We start from the raw sequence: 6,083 nt of genomic DNA, 5'->3' as shown, positions 1-6,083 counted from the left end.
ATTCACTGCAAGCAATAATAAAGAATATAAAGTAAATGATTTGGTAAAATTTCCTTTTATATTTTAAAAAAAAATATCACTGGAACGTTTTTCAATCACTGAAACAGCATGACTCAGCATTTCTAACATGTACTGACCAACTTTGGAGAAGAAAGAAATTTTTCTTCTTTCAACCTAATGCAACAAAATGATTTGGTAAAATTTCCTTTTATATTTTAAATAAAAATCACCAAGATTAGAGAATAAAAATACCTTGTAACATACGAACCATATAGGAAATTTGACAAAAAAGCACATCTGCAGAAAATATATGAGAGAATCATTTTCTCGATCTCTTTATTTTCTAAAACCTTAAGAATGCCGAGTTCTATTTCATGAAGCAGTGAGTCCCTTAAATGACAGGGGAGACGCACGATCCGATGGCTTGAAGCCAGGGCTACCTAAAAAACAATAAAATTATATAAATATTTCTCTAATCCTACAATATAAATTCATTTTTTGTAGAAAAAGAGTGCAAGTGCAACCTCTGAATGAGAATCGAGAAAAACGAAGGTATTATTGGGTAGCTCTGCATTAACAAATATGATTTATTAGAAAAAGAAATCAATCAGCAAATGATTAGAAAAAAGATTGAAGTAGATAATTGATTACTTGTATTGGTTTTAGGGCTTCTGAGTTGTGATTGTTTAGTCTGACACCAAAACATCACCATTCTTCTTCCTTTGTCGCATCAATGAATCCAAAAATTAAGCTCGCCTAAAGATAATAAGATGTCCAATTCAAATATTGAAGCTCAAATCAAGTTTCAATTCCTATAGTCATTCCTTAAATCGCCAAACCAAATGGCACAAAAATCTCTTATCTTTCAATTTTTGGTATCAGTCAAAACTACACACAGAAACACTAAATAGTATGGTGCTACTGATAGAAAACTTCACTTCAACAGTTGAGATTTTCAGAAAGAAGAAAATTAGGAGGATCAAGAACTTTTGTAACCTGAGAGTGTGAGAACCGTATGTTTTATTAAGATTTGCAATCAACGAATACTTGTTTGAATAGTCTTCTCTAGAACCTAGGGCATCAGATGCCTCGTCTTCTATGGCTTTAACTTCAATTCAGACTCGTCGTCTTCTCCAGCTTCAATTATTTGGTGTGCAGGCAGGCCCTAAACACTATTTATTAAACCAAAAGAGAAATTTTAGGTTTTAAGATGAAATAAATTCTCCAATAAATGCAAGAAAAACACACATCGATTAGGGTTTTCGTCATCACTATGACAAACGGAATTGAAACAGGCAAATAAAAAAGGGGTATAAACATACGAATTAAAACCTAATTAAGATTCTGATGCCTGTGATATGTCACTTGTAGATATAGTGGTTCATTGATAATTGACCTAATTAGACTCGTTTTTTCAACAACAATGAGTTTGGGAAGAAGACAACACAGAGCAATAATGTTATTCGACTTCAAACACTTTATCACGCTGGTAAATAGAAGATGGATCGATACATACTTGAGTTAATCATCTGGCTTCATCGTTTAATAAGCCTCGTGAGATTCAGAGACAAGGTTCTGAAATAAGTTCCTGCTCGATCTCCACCTCTAACGAGTAAAAATGGCGTTGTCGTAGATCCATCTCGATTGAAAAACAGTGGAAAGAATCAACGCGTTCAAATCTCGTTGGAAGATTGGAATCTTCTGGAGGAGGTTATGAAGCGGAGGATGTTGGATCCTGGACGGTGGGGCGGGGCTAGACGGAGGTCAGAGGTGCGAGGCGCCAACACCAAGAGAAACGTCGGAGGTGGGAGAAGCTGTCGACGTCAAGAACTGAGAAGAAGAGAAAGGGTTTGTCAAAGTGAGAAGGAGAGATAGGGAAGTTGAAGAGAGAACGAGCAGTACAGGAGGGCATAATCGGGGCAAGTTCTTGAAAAAAGCCCTAGCTACTATGGAAATTAAAGTGGAGGGAGAAAAAAAAATTAGGAAGGCGGGGATTTTAAGTTTTTGGGATTTCATTTTCCCCGGATGGAACGCGCGCGTTCTATTAAAATTTATAAAGCGACAGTCGTAGACGACACGCAGGTGCCTTCCGTGTTTTTATTTTTTTTTTGTTTAGACACTAATTTTTGGGCACGCAAAAATGCCTGTCTGAAATCCTTTAAATTTTGGAAGAGATGACATTATTTTTTAGATACTCACCTTTGCGTATCATAAATCACTGCGTGTCATGGTTCGCGCGTCGTAAAAGGCTATTTTTCTAGTAGTGAAACGAGCCAAGAAATACTAGAATCAAACATATAATCTAAAATACTATAGGAGTATTTTAGGTAACATAGATAATCTTGCGTAAAAACTAAAAAGACCCTTACTGGTAGATCTACAATTACAGAGTGTACGCTTACAAGATCATATATAATGAAGATCTTATAGACTCAGAATGAGTGGTTTCGCTTTACTTCCTTTTCCTTGTTTGGATGTGGATATAGACTAGTATCACATATTCGAAAGTCTATTAGATCTGAGCTACATATAATTTGTATGCACTATGTAATTCTAGAAAGACCCGGTGATGATCACACAGTAAAATATTATAATTAGCTCTTAAGAAACTTTAGACATTCCTATTCTCGTATAAACCCCTTTAGATAGTTGTAGCCACTTCAATAATCAACAGAGAAGTCAACGAAAATCCAGAAGAGGTTAATTAGGAGGATTTCCGAAGAGGATACCGATGAGCAATCAAGAAACTATAGAAATCACCATGTTTCCTTCCCTTGTTAGGAACATTAGTGAGAAGTTCTCTTAAACTCCCAAGATTCAAACTCTCCATCAGGAAGTAATGAGAATCAGTTCCAGAATCGGAAGTAGGACGGCGTACCCAGAGTAGAACAGAGAACAGAGGGAGGCCCCGCATGAAACATGAGAAGTGTTTCTGTTCCTAATGTGTCACCTTAATTAACTAATAAAAGGATACAAAATTGTGAGTTGGTGATTACACTACTCACATTATGTGTTAGGCTTATCGCCTTTCTCCATCGCGACTAATATCAGTAAATCGGATCACGAAATCTCAATTTGAGAGTGATTATTCCTAATAATTCATAAGTCTTTCTTATGTAGTCTCCGTTCTGAGTTTCTTTCAAATCTTTTCGAAGTCGGAGAGTGATATTCCCCAATCTAAAGGTAACTTAGTCCGAGCGACACCCGATTTATGACCTTTTCTATAAACTTACTTCCACCCTTTTTACTAGGACTGCATCATAGGGATGTGGTTCGAAACTTAAAGACCATAGATCAAAACGTGGAAAATGTATTTGTGTAATTAATTTATTTAAATACATCTAGAATCAACCATCGTCGCTCACAATGTTTTTTCCTCGTCATATAGCAAAATCATGCCTCCGAAGAAACGTAACCAACCCACCGACAAAACACCAACTCTTCAAATAGATGCAGCTACGTTTCAAGCTGCAGTTACAGCAGCCGTAGCAGCTATCATGGCTCACCTAAATGCTAACAACATAAATGTTAGTGGAAACACTATCGGTAATCCCGATCGTTGCGATAGCCAGGTGCAGCAACCTACAATAGTGTGTATAGACACTCTAGAACTCAAACCAAGTATCCTAAAAAGAAAGTTTGAGAATGAAAAAGGGAGTGCTTCAACTCAAGGACCTTCCGAAGGGCAGCAGGCTGGGGCAGTCAATACCCCTATCAGCCTCCTGTTCCGACACCGACGGCACCATACTTATGAAACCTCCCCCACTGCAACAAGTGTAACTACCATCATTATGGAATCTGCCGAGAACTATATTGTCTCAGATGCAGCATGAAGGGGCATATCGCCCGCATCTGCAAGACCCCATTCGAGTTCATCACATCAACCACCAATGTTGGGGTCAATCCAATATGCTATCTCTGTGGTGAAATAGGACATTTCAAGAGAGACTATCTAATAGAAAGAGGTGACGAGGGTGCAGGAGGAGTTTAACCCTGAAACATAAAGAAGCATCAAGGAGCCGGGTAGAATTTTCGTACGCTTCTCAACCTTAGTAATCAATTAAAAACTTTAATAACCAATTATAATTATACTAACTCCCTCGTTAAAACAAAATCGCCGCACTGTTATAAAACTCGAAACCCCATCAGGTAAAGCTATAATGGCTTAGTGTATACGTTAGGGCCATTTATAGTTAAGATTTTTAGACCTCGAGTGAGTGATGCGGCCTCATTTCCTATTCCTTATTTGGTTGTGGATTTACGACAGAGTCACTCAGTCAATAGTCTTTCCAATCTTAATTATACATGACTAGTATATACTAGGCGGTTATAGAAATGCCTTGTGGAAATCATTCCATGAAAAGTACATTATTTCAAATCGCCAGGACCCTCAAACTGTTAACGCCCATTATTTCCGGTTCAAAAGTTTGCGGTAGTGATACCATGGACGAAACCGGAAGCACTAAAACCATATGAGCTTGATATAGCACATCGCCCTGATAATCATTTCTTGCATATCGATTCGATATCTATTATGTCGAGAGATTTTCGACATCATCGTTAGTCATGGTCCGACTTGGTCCTTAACATGCAAAAATTCCTGGTGCTATGTAAAAAGAACTTTCATCCTAGTAAATTGTCAAATAAAATTCTTTTGAATCTAAATGAAAAACCTAATGTGAACCATCATGTCGTCCCTCGCATCCGAACTTCAGAATTACCCAAGAGGGGGTACCACGCCTAGTTAGCCTATCCAGCGGTCAATAGACTTGAAGTGAAAAACACTAAAGGTATCCCAGAAGACAATAAGCACCCGAGGGCATACCCAATAGATCCCCTAGAAAGACCCCTCGTACAGCATGGTCAAGTTCATGAAAAGAGAATAAGAACTCATGGGATTAACTTATTACTGCCAAGTGTATACGTAAGAGTGATATATAATTTAGATCGATAAGATTTAAGATGCATGATCCCACCCTATTTCATGTTCCTTGTTTAGTTGTGGAGCTGGGGTGGAGTCACCCATCTGAACATCTTGTTAGTCTCAATTATATACAACTTGTATACACGAAATAGTGATGAATGAGCCTAGTGTGAGTTTTATCAAGGACCATAAAGGAAAAACCTTCGTCATATATCCGTTGGTAAGAAGCTCGAACATGAGAAAACGACTGTGAGTTGAACCACTAAATGACTACAAATTCGAAGTTCATTATCATCCCGGTTAAGCCAATGTAGTAGCTAACACCCTTAGTCAGAAAGAGTAACTCAGATCGTAGAGTCAAATCATTGGCTGCGACCCCCCCCCCCCCCCATTTACATTTGTTCACACGAATTAAGGGCTCACCAGGGAGCCTAGGGACCAAGAAATGTGTCAGGTGAAACCCGAAGAGGGATGGGTAAGAACTTAGAGGTCAGGGGTGACAGAGTCTTATACCACATAGATTTGATCTAGACACTGATGTTCAGTGACGTCCGAGAGGTGGTCATGAAGGAATCTCACAATACTCAAACACTTCATTCATCCAGATCCAGACGAGAGGCGTCTATACCTCAAGAAGTTAGATTAGTAGCTCGTCATGCGAGGAAATGTATTTTTGCCTTTTAGGCAAGTGTCTTGCGCACACCAAAGCTAAAGTCAGAATACTGAAAGCCATAGGATTACCGTCACGATCGGAGGTACTTAAGTAGAAGAGGCAGTTGATTGCATTGGGCTTCATAGTCAAGCTTTCCAAGGCAACAGGCGAACACAATATCATTTTGAGTGACTATCGAAGGATTAAATCCGCACGCTCCTTGCAAATTGAAGAAAACAAACACAATGGAGAAACTAATGGAGTGTGTGTCCAAGAGATTAGTTAGACTGCTTGGTGTTCAAATGTTTGTTATCTCTATTCGAGATAATAGAATCACCTCCCGAATTTGGCTGTCACTTCAGAAAATCTCTGAGGGCTAGGCTAGTCGTGAGCATAGCCTACCACCCATGAAACGACAGACAGAATAATAGGAACATTCAACCATTAGGGATTATGCTGAGAATTCATTTGATTGACCTTGGTAAAGCTTGGGATACCTAATTGCCA

The sequence above is a fragment of the Lactuca sativa genome, chromosome 8 (genome assembly GCF_002870075.4).
Source record: "Lactuca sativa cultivar Salinas chromosome 8, Lsat_Salinas_v11, whole genome shotgun sequence".
In the NCBI taxonomy this organism is placed as follows: Eukaryota; Viridiplantae; Streptophyta; class Magnoliopsida; order Asterales; family Asteraceae; genus Lactuca; species Lactuca sativa.
The sequence above is the reverse complement of the archived record's forward strand: the minus strand, read 5'-3'. Positions refer to the sequence as shown.